The sequence below is a fragment of the Triturus cristatus genome, chromosome 6 (genome assembly GCF_964204655.1).
Source record: "Triturus cristatus chromosome 6, aTriCri1.1, whole genome shotgun sequence".
NCBI classification, from domain to species: domain Eukaryota; kingdom Metazoa; phylum Chordata; class Amphibia; order Caudata; family Salamandridae; genus Triturus; species Triturus cristatus.
The window spans coordinates 882,318,383-882,331,016 of NC_140589.1; the positions used below are offsets into that span (position 1 = coordinate 882,318,383).

Here is a 12,634-nt window from a genome sequence, read left to right on the forward strand (position 1 = left end):
GGCATGATTGGGCACCAGGTCCTCTAGGCCCTTGGAGGACATATCGGCGCTGCATCCCTCAGTTTCTGAGGTCCAAGAAATGTTCACCCTCCACCCTAATAGAGAGGTCTTGGCCGATCGTGGCAGATCGGGGCAGAAGGGAGCAGGGCAAGATGCTCATGATCCTGCTCTAATAATGAACTGCCTTCCTCTCTCCTTACCTGTGGTTCTGCCTGGCTGCTTGGTTCCAGTTGTAGGCCTACATCCCACAGGCAATTTGCTTGTCCCTCTCACACATGTAAATGGGTCAGCACTCAAGTGCACACACCTGCCTGCACCCACAGACCCTCTCACACACACTTTTCTCAACAAGATTTTTTCCTAGTTTAGAGACTCAGAGACCCATGTTGAAATACAAAAGCAGCACACCACATGACGGCCTTCACATAGAATCCAGCAGCAAATGGGAAACTTTTAACTAGCCGTGGTCCTATTACTGCAGCCCTACCATGGAACGACTGCTGGATGAGTCCTGCTCGAGAATATTGAACCTACAACAAGTCTGAGGTAAATAAGAATTCCACAGGAATACCATAAAACAGGGACCTATGACCCTTTCGAGCCAGATAGGAGTCGAACCTACAATCTTCTGATCAGTAGTCAGACGCGTTATCCATTGCGCCACTGGCCCCATGTAGGATTACCCATACTTTTGTCCTTAAGAGGACCAGAAGTTGTGTGTGTGTGTGTGTGTGTTTTAAAACACCATTCCATCAACCTTTTTAGCCACGTTTACTGCTCACAACCAGAAGACACAAGTAAACCCACCTGACCTCCTGAAATTCTGTTCTGTCAGGTGTTCCTAACTTATACAAAGGACTTTAGGAGGACGAAGGACCTAAAAGTCAGGGGAAATGGTCCTAGGTCCAAGGAAATGTTTTAGATCAGCCTCAGTTTCTTAAATATTCTGCATTAACATCATCAGTTCCACGTCTGTGTGGAGCTGATCTTGAGGACTCCTTAATCAGCAGGCGGGTACAACAATAAAGTGTTTAATATTACAATACAGGCGAAAATTCAGACACCTTGTCATAGGCTCACCTTGTCCAGGGACCCATGCATGCTGCCTTTCACCTCTCAGAGCCCTTCACCTAACCTACTGTGCAGCTGTCTCACCTTTAATATCACTGTTCCACAGGCAGCATGATGTCACAATGTTCCTTGTCAGTAGCCTGAACCATGAGCCTTTGCAACCCTGGCATAATCTACATACTTCCAATTGGTGAAGTCTTGGACCACAAATGCAGTGAAGAATAATGGATTGTTACTCTTCATGCATTTTTGCCCATTGGCTCAGATTTGAATGCTTACTGGCCATACGAGCATCTCTGCCAGGCCACCCTATGTCTAGAGACCGTAGATTTAGAGAGTTTATAAACATTGTAGGTTCATCAATGAAGTGTGCTCGCTTCGGCGGCACATATACTAAAATTGGAACGATACAGAGAAGATTAGCATGGCCCCTGCGCAAGGATGACACGCAAATTCGTGAAGCGTTCCATATTTTTACCAGCTTTCAGGAGAGAAATGTTCTATGTTTTCAAGACTAATTGAAATAATAAAGCAGGTTCCAGTGCTTTCCTCCTAATATCTATTTTTCAATTTGTCTCTCCTCAACATTTTTAATGTATTTACCTCGCAGTAATGAAGGTGCACTCTATGGCCAGCTGCATTTAGCAAGGAAGCCTGCAGGACTTCTGGGACTTTTCTTTCCCTTCTTCAGCCTCCCTGTCATTATTCTTCACAACCCCCAAATCTATACTGCTGCCAGCGATGCGTTGCTTTGTGGGAAGCAAGAGAAAGAGAAGGGGAGGGCCTATGCAAATGATGGCCTCAGGGCTGTCTGGGAGTCCCTTTTCAGCAGTACTGTTAAAATCCGCCTTGCAACCAGATTGGTCGGGTAAGCTGAAAAACACCAGGCATGATTGGGCACCAGGTCCTCTAGGCCCTTGGAGGACATATCGGCGCTGCATCCCTCAGTTTCTGAGGTCCAAGAAATGTTCACCCTCCACCCTAATAGAGAGGTCTTGGCCGATCGGGGCCGATCGGGGCAGAAGGGAGCAGGGCAAGATGCTCATGATCCTGCTCTAATAATGAACTGCCTTCCTCTCTCCTTACCTGTGGTTCTGCCTGGCTGCTTGGTTCCAGTTGTAGGCCTACATCCCACAGGCAATTTGCTTGTCCCTCTCACACATGTAAATGGGTCAGCACTCAAGTGCACACACCTGCCTGCACCCACAGACCCTCTCACACACACTTTTCTCAACAAGATTTTTTCCTAGTTTAGAGACTCAGAGACCCATGTTGAAATACAAAAGCAGCACACCACATGACGGCCTTCACATAGAATCCAGCAGCAAATGGGAAACTTTTAACTAGCCGTGGTCCTATTACTGCAGCCCTACCATGGAACGACTGCTGGATGAGTCCTGCTCGAGAATATTGAACCTACAACAAGTCTGAGGTAAATAAGAATTCCACAGGAATACCATAAAACAGGGACCTATGACCCTTTCGAGCCAGATAGGAGTCGAACCTACAATCTTCTGATCCGTAGTCAGACGCGTTATCCATTGCGCCACTGGCCCCATGTAGGATTACCCATACTTTTGTCCTTAAGAGGACCAGAAGTTGTGTGTGTGTGTGTGTGTGTGTTTTAAAACACCATTCCATCAACCTTTTTAGCCACGTTTACTGCTCACAACCAGAAGACACAAGTAAACCCACCTGACCTCCTGAAATTCTGTTCTGTCAGGTGTTCCTAACTTATACAAAGGACTTTAGGAGGACGAAGGACCTAAAAGTCAGGGGAAATGGTCCTAGGTCCAAGGAAATGTTTTAGATCAGCCTCAGTTTCTTAAATATTCTGCATTAACATCATCAGTTCCACGTCTGTGTGGAGCTGATCTTGAGGACTCCTTAATCAGCAGGCGGGTACAACAATAAAGTGTTTAATATTACAATACAGGCGAAAATTCAGACACCTTGTCATAGGCTCACCTTGTCCAGGGACCCAAGCATGCTGCCTTTCACCTCTCAGAGCCCTTCACCTAACCTACTGTGCAGCTGTCTCACCTTTAATATCACTGTTCCACAGGCAGCATGATGTCACAATGTTCCTTGTCAGTAGCCTGAACCATGAGCCTTTGCAACCCTGGCATAATCTACATACTTCCAATTGGTGAAGTCTTGGACCACAAATGCAGTGAAGAATAATGGATTGTTACTCTTCATGCATTTTTGCCCATTGGCTCAGATTTGAATGCTTACTGGCCATACGAGCATCTCTGCCAGGCCACCCTATGTCTAGAGACCGTAGATTTAGAGAGTTTATAAACATTGTAGGTTCATCAATGAAGTGTGCTCGCTTCGGCGGCACATATACTAAAATTGGAACGATACAGAGAAGATTAGCATGGCCCCTGCGCAAGGATGACACGCAAATTCGTGAAGCGTTCCATATTTTTACCAGCTTTCAGGAGAGAAATGTTCTATGTTTTCAAGACTAATTGAAATAATAAAGCAGGTTCCAGTGCTTTCCTCCTAATATCTATTTTTCAATTTGTCTCTCCTCAACATTTTTAATGTATTTACCTCGCAGTAATGAAGGTGCACTCTATGGCCAGCTGCATTTAGCAAGAAAGCCTGCAGGACTTCTGGGACTTTTCTTTCCCTTCTTCAGCCTCCCTGTCATTATTCTTCACAACCCCCAAATCTATACTGCTGCCAGCGATGCGTTGCTTTGTGGGAAGCAAGAGAAAGAGAAGGGGAGGGCCTATGCAAATGATGGCCTCAGGGCTGTCTGGGAGTCCCTTTTCAGCAGTACTGTTAAAATCCGCCTTGCAACCAGATTGGTCGGGTAAGCTGAAAAACACCAGGCATGATTGGGCACCAGGTCCTCTAGGCCCTTGGAGGACATATCGGCGCTGCATCCCTCAGTTTCTGAGGTCCAAGAAATGTTCACCCTCCACCCTAATAGAGAGGTCTTGGCCGATCGTGGCCGATCGGGCAGAAGGGAGCAGAGCAAGATGCTCATGATCCTGCTCTAATAATGAACTGCCTTCCTCTCTCCTTACCTGTGGTTCTGCCTGGCTGCTTGGTTCCAGTTGTAGGCCTACATCCCACAGGCAATTTGCTTGTCCCTCTCACACATGTAAATGGGTCAGCACTCAAGTGCACACACCTGCCTGCACCCACAGACCCTCTCACACACACTTTTCTCAACAAGATTTTTTCCTAGTTTAGAGACTCAGAGACCCATGTTGAAATACAAAAGCAGCACACCACATGACGGCCTTCACATAGAATCCAGCAGCAAATGGGAAACTTTTAACTAGCCGTGGTCCTATTACTGCAGCCCTACCATGGAACGACTGCTGGATGAGTCCTGCTCGAGAATATTGAACCTACAACAAGTCTGAGGTAAATAAGAATTCCACAGGAATACCATAAAACAGGGACCTATGACCCTTTCGAGCCAGATAGGAGTCGAACCTACAATCTTCTGATCCGTAGTCAGACGCGTTATCCATTGCGCCACTGGCCCCATGTAGGATTACCCATACTTTTGTCCTTAAGAGGACCAGAAGTTGTGTGTGTGTGTGTGTGTGTGTGTGTGTGTGTTTTAAAACACCATTCCATCAACCTTTTTAGCCACGTTTACTGCTCACAACCAGAAGACACAAGTAAACCCACCTGACCTCCTGAAATTCTGTTCTGTCAGGTGTTCCTAACTTATACAAAGGACTTTAGGAGGACGAAGGACCTAAAAGTCAGGGGAAATGGTCCTAGGTCCAAGGAAATGTTTTAGATCAGCCTCAGTTTCTTAAATATTCTGCATTAACATCATCAGTTCCACGTCTGTGTGGAGCTGATCTTGAGGACTCCTTAATCAGCAGGCGGGTACAACAATAAAGTGTTTAATATTACAATACAGGCGAAAATTCAGACACCTTGTCATAGGCTCACCTTGTCCAGGGACCCAAGCATGCTGCCTTTCACCTCTCAGAGCCCTTCACCTAACCTACTGTGCAGCTGTCTCACCTTTAATATCACTGTTCCACAGGCAGCATGATGTCACAATGTTCCTTGTCAGTAGCCTGAACCATGAGCCTTTGCAACCCTGGCATAATCTACATACTTCCAATTGGTGAAGTCTTGGACCACAAATGCAGTGAAGAATAATGGATTGTTACTCTTCATGCATTTTTGCCCATTGGCTCAGATTTTAATGCTTACTGGCCATACGAGCATATCTGCCAGGCCACCCTATGTCTAGAGACCGTAGATTTAGAGAGTTTATAAACATTGTAGGTTCATCAATGAAGTGTGCTCGCTTCGGCGGCACATATACTAAAATTGGAACGATACAGAGAAGATTAGCATGGCCCCTGCGCAAGGATGACACGCAAATTCGTGAAGCGTTCCATATTTTTACCAGCTTTCAGGAGAGAAATGTTCTATGTTTTCAAGACTAATTGTAATAATAAAGCAGGTTCCAGTGCTTTCCTCCTAATATCTATTTTTCAATTTGTCTCTCCTCAACATTTTTTATGTATTTACCTCGCAGTAATGAAGGTGCACTCTATTGCCAGCTGCATTTAGCAAGGAAGCCTGCAGGACTTCTGGGACTTTTCTTTCCCTTCTTCAGCCTCCCTGTCATTATTCTTCACAACCCCCAAATCTATACTGCTGCCAGCGATGCGTTGCTTTGTGGGAAGCAAGAGAAAGAGAAGGGGAGGGCCTATGCAAATGATGGCCTCAGGGCTGTCTGGGAGTCCCTTTTCAGCAGTACTGTTAAAATCCGCCTTGCAACCAGATTGGTCGGGTAAGCTGAAAAACACCAGGCATGATTGGGCACCAGGTCCTCTAGGCCCTTGGAGGACATATCGGCGCTGCATCCCTCAGTTTCTGAGGTCCAAGAAATGTTCACCCTCCACCCTAATAGAGAGGTCTTGGCCGATCGTGGCAGATCGGGGCAGAAGGGAGCAGGGCAAGATGCTCATGATCCTGCTCTAATAATGAACTGCCTTCCTCTCTCCTTACCTGTGGTTCTGCCTGGCTGCTTGGTTCCAGTTGTAGGCCTACATCCCACAGGCAATTTGCTTGTCCCTCTCACACATGTAAATGGGTCAGCACTCAAGTGCACACACCTGCCTGCACCCACAGACCCTCTCACACACACTTTTCTCAACAAGATTTTTTCCTAGTTTAGAGACTCAGAGACCCATGTTGAAATACAAAAGCAGCACACCACATGACGGCCTTCACATAGAATCCAGCAGCAAATGGGAAACTTTTAACTAGCCGTGGTCCTATTACTGCAGCCCTACCATGGAACGACTGCTGGATGAGTCCTGCTCGAGAATATTGAACCTACAACAAGTCTGAGGTAAATAAGAATTCCACAGGAATACCATAAAACAGGGACCTATGACCCTTTCGAGCCAGATAGGAGTCGAACCTACAATCTTCTGATCCGTAGTCAGACGCGTTATCCATTGCGCCACTGGCCCCATGTAGGATTACCCATACTTTTGTCCTTAAGAGGACCAGAAGTTGTGTGTGTGTGTGTGTGTGTTTTAAAACACCATTCCATCAACCTTTTTAGCCACGTTTACTGCTCACAACCAGAAGACACAAGTAAACCCACCTGACCTCCTGAAATTCTGTTCTGTCAGGTGTTCCTAACTTATACAAAGGACTTTAGGAGGACGAAGGACCTAAAAGTCAGGGGAAATGGTCCTAGGTCCAAGGAAATGTTTTAGATCAGCCTCAGTTTCTTAAATATTCTGCATTAACATCATCAGTTCCACGTCTGTGTGGAGCTGATCTTGAGGACTCCTTAATCAGCAGGCGGGTACAACAATAAAGTGTTTAATATTACAATACAGGCGAAAATTCAGACACCTTGTCATAGGCTCACCTTGTCCAGGGACCCAAGCATGCTGCCTTTCACCTCTCAGAGCCCTTCACCTAACCTACTGTGCAGCTGTCTCACCTTTAATATCACTGTTCCACAGGCAGCATGATGTCACAATGTTCCTTGTCAGTAGCCTGAACCATGAGCCTTTGCAACCCTGGCATAATCTACATACTTCCAATTGGTGAAGTCTTGGACCACAAATGCAGTGAAGAATAATGGATTGTTACTCTTCATGCATTTTTGCCCATTGGCTCAGATTTGAATGCTTACTGGCCATACGAGCATCTCTGCCAGGCCACCCTATGTCTAGAGACCGTAGATTTAGAGAGTTTATAAACATTGTAGGTTCATCAATGAAGTGTGCTCGCTTCGGCGGCACATATACTAAAATTGGAACGATACAGAGAAGATTAGCATGGCCCCTGCGCAAGGATGACACGCAAATTCGTGAAGCGTTCCATATTTTTACCAGCTTTCAGGAGAGAAATGTTCTATGTTTTCAAGACTAATTGAAATAATAAAGCAGGTTCCAGTGCTTTCCTCCTAATATCTATTTTTCAATTTGTCTCTCCTCAACATTTTTAATGTATTTACCTCGCAGTAATGAAGGTGCACTCTATGGCCAGCTGCATTTAGCAAGGAAGCCTGCAGGACTTCTGGGACTTTTCTTTCCCTTCTTCAGCCTCCCTGTCATTATTCTTCACAACCCCCAAATCTATACTGCTGCCAGCGATGCGTTGCTTTGTGGGAAGCAAGAGAAAGAGAAGGGGAGGGCCTATGCAAATGATGGCCTCAGGGCTGTCTGGGAGTCCCTTTTCAGCAGTACTGTTAAAATCCGCCTTGCAACCAGATTGGTCGGGTAAGCTGAAAAACACCAGGCATGATTGGGCACCAGGTCCTCTAGGCCCTTGGAGGACATATCGGCGCTGCATCCCTCAGTTTCTGAGGTCCAAGAAATGTTCACCCTCCACCCTAATAGAGAGGTCTTGGCCGATCGGGGCCGATCGGGGCAGAAGGGAGCAGGGCAAGATGCTCATGATCCTGCTCTAATAATGAACTGCCTTCCTCTCTCCTTACCTGTGGTTCTGCCTGGCTGCTTGGTTCCAGTTGTAGGCCTACATCCCACAGGCAATTTGCTTGTCCCTCTCACACATGTAAATGGGTCAGCACTCAAGTGCACACACCTGCCTGCACCCACAGACCCTCTCACACACACTTTTCTCAACAAGATTTTTTCCTAGTTTAGAGACTCAGAGACCCATGTTGAAATACAAAAGCAGCACACCACATGACGGCCTTCACATAGAATCCAGCAGCAAATGGGAAACTTTTAACTAGCCGTGGTCCTATTACTGCAGCCCTACCATGGAACGACTGCTGGATGAGTCCTGCTCGAGAATATTGAACCTACAACAAGTCTGAGGTAAATAAGAATTCCACAGGAATACCATAAAACAGGGACCTATGACCCTTTCGAGCCAGATAGGAGTCGAACCTACAATCTTCTGATCCGTAGTCAGACGCGTTATCCATTGCGCCACTGGCCCCATGTAGGATTACCCATACTTTTGTCCTTAAGAGGACCAGAAGTTGTGTGTGTGTGTGTGTGTGTTTTAAAACACCATTCCATCAACCTTTTTAGCCACGTTTACTGCTCACAACCAGAAGACACAAGTAAACCCACCTGACCTCCTGAAATTCTGTTCTGTCAGGTGTTCCTAACTTATACAAAGGACTTTAGGAGGACGAAGGACCTAAAAGTCAGGGGAAATGGTCCTAGGTCCAAGGAAATGTTTTAGATCAGCCTCAGTTTCTTAAATATTCTGCATTAACATCATCAGTTCCACGTCTGTGTGGAGCTGATCTTGAGGACTCCTTAATCAGCAGGCGGGTACAACAATAAAGTGTTTAATATTACAATACAGGCGAAAATTCAGACACCTTGTCATAGGCTCACCTTGTCCAGGGACCCAAGCATGCTGCCTTTCACCTCTCAGAGCCCTTCACCTAACCTACTGTGCAGCTGTCTCACCTTTAATATCACTGTTCCACAGGCAGCATGATGTCACAATGTTCCTTGTCAGTAGCCTGAACCATGAGCCTTTGCAACCCTGGCATAATCTACATACTTCCAATTGGTGAAGTCTTGGACCACAAATGCAGTGAAGAATAATGGATTGTTACTCTTCATGCATTTTTGCCCATTGGCTCAGATTTGAATGCTTACTGGCCATACGAGCATCTCTGCCAGGCCACCCTATGTCTAGAGACCGTAGATTTAGAGAGTTTATAAACATTGTAGGTTCATCAATGAAGTGTGCTCGCTTCGGCGGCACATATACTAAAATTGGAACGATACAGAGAAGATTAGCATGGCCCCTGCGCAAGGATGACACGCAAATTCGTGAAGCGTTCCATATTTTTACCAGCTTTCAGGAGAGAAATGTTCTATGTTTTCAAGACTAATTGAAATAATAAAGCAGGTTCCAGTGCTTTCCTCCTAATATCTATTTTTCAATTTGTCTCTCCTCAACATTTTTAATGTATTTACCTCGCAGTAATGAAGGTGCACTCTATGGCCAGCTGCATTTAGCAAGGAAGCCTGCAGGACTTCTGGGACTTTTCTTTCCCTTCTTCAGCCTCCCTGTCATTATTCTTCACAACCCCCAAATCTATACTGCTGCCAGCGATGCGTTGCTTTGTGGGAAGCAAGAGAAAGAGAAGGGGAGGGCCTATGCAAATGATGGCCTCAGGGCTGTCTGGGAGTCCCTTTTCAGCAGTACTGTTAAAATCCGCCTTGCAACCAGATTGGTCGGGTAAGCTGAAAAACACCAGGCATGATTGGGCACCAGGTCCTCTAGGCCCTTGGAGGACATATCGGCGCTGCATCCCTCAGTTTCTGAGGTCCAAGAAATGTTCACCCTCCACCCTAATAGAGAGGTCTTGGCCGATCGGGGCCGATCGGGGCAGAAGGGAGCAGGGCAAGATGCTCATGATCCTGCTCTAATAATGAACTGCCTTCCTCTCTCCTTACCTGTGGTTCTGCCTGGCTGCTTGGTTCCAGTTGTAGGCCTACATCCCACAGGCAATTTGCTTGTCCCTCTCACACATGTAAATGGGTCAGCACTCAAGTGCACACACCTGCCTGCACCCACAGACCCTCTCACACACACTTTTCTCAACAAGATTTTTTCCTAGTTTAGAGACTCAGAGACCCATGTTGAAATACAAAAGCAGCACACCACATGACGGCCTTCACATAGAATCCAGCAGCAAATGGGAAACTTTTAACTAGCCGTGGTCCTATTACTGCAGCCCTACCATGGAACGACTGCTGGATGAGTCCTGCTCGAGAATATTGAACCTACAACAAGTCTGAGGTAAATAAGAATTCCACAGGAATACCATAAAACAGGGACCTATGACCCTTTCGAGCCAGATAGGAGTCGAACCTACAATCTTCTGATCCGTAGTCAGACGCGTTATCCATTGCGCCACTGGCCCCATGTAGGATTACCCATACTTTTGTCCTTAAGAGGACCAGAAGTTGTGTGTGTGTGTGTGTGTGTGTTTTAAAACACCATTCCATCAACCTTTTTAGCCACGTTTACTGCTCACAACCAGAAGACACAAGTAAACCCACCTGACCTCCTGAAATTCTGTTCTGTCAGGTGTTCCTAACTTATACAAAGGACTTTAGGAGGACGAAGGACCTAAAAGTCAGGGGAAATGGTCCTAGGTCCAAGGAAATGTTTTAGATCAGCCTCAGTTTCTTAAATATTCTGCATTAACATCATCAGTTCCACGTCTGTGTGGAGCTGATCTTGAGGACTCCTTAATCAGCAGGCGGGTACAACAATAAAGTGTTTAATATTACAATACAGGCGTAAATTCAGACACCTTGTCATAGGCTCACCTTGTCCAGGGACCCATGCATGCTGCCTTTCACCTCTCAGAGCCCTTCACCTAACCTACTGTGCAGCTGTCTCACCTTTAATATCACTGTTCCACAGGCAGCATGATGTCACAATGTTCCTTGTCAGTAGCCTGAACCATGAGCCTTTGCAACCCTGGCATAATCTACATACTTCCAATTGGTGAAGTCTTGGACCACAAATGCAGTGAAGAATAATGGATTGTTACTCTTCATGCATTTTTGCCCATTGGCTCAGATTTGAATGCTTACTGGCCATACGAGCATCTCTGCCAGGCCACCCTATGTCTAGAGACCGTAGATTTAGAGAGTTTATAAACATTGTAGGTTCATCAATGAAGTGTGCTCGCTTCGGCGGCACATATACTAAAATTGGAACGATACAGAGAAGATTAGCATGGCCCCTGCGCAAGGATGACACGCAAATTCGTGAAGCGTTCCATATTTTTACCAGCTTTCAGGAGAGAAATGTTCTATGTTTTCAAGACTAATTGAAATAATAAAGCAGGTTCCAGTGCTTTCCTCCTAATATCTATTTTTCAATTTGTCTCTCCTCAACATTTTTAATGTATTTACCTCGCAGTAATGAAGGTGCACTCTATGGCCAGCTGCATTTAGCAAGGAAGCCTGCAGGACTTCTGGGACTTTTCTTTCCCTTCTTCAGCCTCCCTGTCATTATTCTTCACAACCCCCAAATCTATACTGCTGCCAGCGATGCGTTGCTTTGTGGGAAGCAAGAGAAAGAGAAGGGGAGGGCCTATGCAAATGATGGCCTCAGGGCTGTCTGGGAGTCCCTTTTCAGCAGTACTGTTAAAATCCGCCTTGCAACCAGATTGGTCGGGTAAGCTGAAAAACACCAGGCATGATTGGGCACCAGGTCCTCTAGGCCCTTGGAGGACATATCGGCGCTGCATCCCTCAGTTTCTGAGGTCCAAGAAATGTTCACCCTCCACCCTAATAGAGAGGTCTTGGCCGATCGTGGCCGATCGGGGCAGAAGGGAGCAGGGCAAGATGCTCATGATCCTGCTCTAATAATGAACTGCCTTCCTCTCTCCTTACCTGTGGTTCTGCCTGGCTGCTTGGTTCCAGTTGTAGGCCTACATCCCACAGGCAATTTGCTTGTCCCTCTCACACATGTAAATGGGTCAGCACTCAAGTGCACACACCTGCCTGCACCCACAGACCCTCTCACACACACTTTTCTCAACAAGATTTTTTCCTAGTTTAGAGACTCAGAGACCCATGTTGAAATACAAAAGCAGCACACCACATGACGGCCTTCACATAGAATCCAGCAGCAAATGGGAAACTTTTAACTAGCCGTGGTCCTATTACTGCAGCCCTACCATGGAACGACTGCTGGATGAGTCCTGCTCGAGAATATTGAACCTACAACAAGTCTGAGGTAAATAAGAATTCCACAGGAATACCATAAAACAGGGACCTATGACCCTTTCGAGCCAGATAGGAGTCGAACCTACAATCTTCTGATCCGTAGTCAGACGCGTTATCCATTGCGCCACTGGCCCCATGTAGGATTACCCATACTTTTGTCCTTAAGAGGACCAGAAGTTGTGTGTGTGTGTGTGTGTGTGTTTTAAAACACCATTCCATCAACCTTTTTAGCCACGTTTACTGCTCACAACCAGAAGACACAAGTAAACCCACCTGACCTCCTGAAATTCTGTTCTGTCAGGTGTTCCTAACTTATACAAAGGACTTTAGGAGGACGAAGG

The 12,634-nt window shown here is 46.2% G+C and overlaps 13 non-coding genes across 13 annotated transcripts; 6 read left to right on the forward strand and 7 right to left on the reverse strand.

The window, feature by feature from the left end:
* Window positions 1-597: 597 nt before the first annotated feature.
* Window positions 598-670, reverse strand: TRNAS-ACU (transfer RNA serine (anticodon ACU)). The gene has a single exon. It is a non-coding gene; the product is annotated as a tRNA-Ser (tRNA).
* Window positions 671-1,440: 770 nt separating this feature from the next.
* Window positions 1,441-1,547, forward strand: LOC146818412 (U6 spliceosomal RNA). Its single transcript, XR_014963533.1, has one exon. It is a non-coding gene; the product is annotated as a U6 spliceosomal RNA (small nuclear RNA).
* A 1,007-nt stretch (window positions 1,548-2,554) lies between these two features.
* On the reverse strand, window positions 2,555-2,627 carry TRNAR-ACG (transfer RNA arginine (anticodon ACG)). The gene has a single exon. It is a non-coding gene; the product is annotated as a tRNA-Arg (tRNA).
* Window positions 2,628-3,399: 772 nt separating this feature from the next.
* Window positions 3,400-3,506, forward strand: LOC146818414 (U6 spliceosomal RNA). The gene has a single exon (XR_014963534.1). It is a non-coding gene; the product is annotated as a U6 spliceosomal RNA (small nuclear RNA).
* Window positions 3,507-4,512: 1,006 nt separating this feature from the next.
* On the reverse strand, window positions 4,513-4,585 carry TRNAR-ACG (transfer RNA arginine (anticodon ACG)). The gene has a single exon. It is a non-coding gene; the product is annotated as a tRNA-Arg (tRNA).
* A 782-nt stretch (window positions 4,586-5,367) lies between these two features.
* LOC146818416 (U6 spliceosomal RNA) lies at window positions 5,368-5,474 on the forward strand. The gene has a single exon (XR_014963535.1). It is a non-coding gene; the product is annotated as a U6 spliceosomal RNA (small nuclear RNA).
* Window positions 5,475-6,481: 1,007 nt separating this feature from the next.
* TRNAR-ACG (transfer RNA arginine (anticodon ACG)) lies at window positions 6,482-6,554 on the reverse strand. The gene has a single exon. It is a non-coding gene; the product is annotated as a tRNA-Arg (tRNA).
* A 770-nt stretch (window positions 6,555-7,324) lies between these two features.
* LOC146818418 (U6 spliceosomal RNA) lies at window positions 7,325-7,431 on the forward strand. Its single transcript, XR_014963536.1, has one exon. It is a non-coding gene; the product is annotated as a U6 spliceosomal RNA (small nuclear RNA).
* Window positions 7,432-8,438: 1,007 nt separating this feature from the next.
* On the reverse strand, window positions 8,439-8,511 carry TRNAR-ACG (transfer RNA arginine (anticodon ACG)). The gene has a single exon. It is a non-coding gene; the product is annotated as a tRNA-Arg (tRNA).
* Window positions 8,512-9,281: 770 nt separating this feature from the next.
* Window positions 9,282-9,388, forward strand: LOC146818420 (U6 spliceosomal RNA). Its single transcript, XR_014963537.1, has one exon. It is a non-coding gene; the product is annotated as a U6 spliceosomal RNA (small nuclear RNA).
* Window positions 9,389-10,395: 1,007 nt separating this feature from the next.
* TRNAR-ACG (transfer RNA arginine (anticodon ACG)) lies at window positions 10,396-10,468 on the reverse strand. The gene has a single exon. It is a non-coding gene; the product is annotated as a tRNA-Arg (tRNA).
* Window positions 10,469-11,240: 772 nt separating this feature from the next.
* LOC146818422 (U6 spliceosomal RNA) lies at window positions 11,241-11,347 on the forward strand. Its single transcript, XR_014963538.1, has one exon. It is a non-coding gene; the product is annotated as a U6 spliceosomal RNA (small nuclear RNA).
* Window positions 11,348-12,354: 1,007 nt separating this feature from the next.
* TRNAR-ACG (transfer RNA arginine (anticodon ACG)) lies at window positions 12,355-12,427 on the reverse strand. The gene has a single exon. It is a non-coding gene; the product is annotated as a tRNA-Arg (tRNA).
* Window positions 12,428-12,634: the final 207 nt, after the last annotated feature.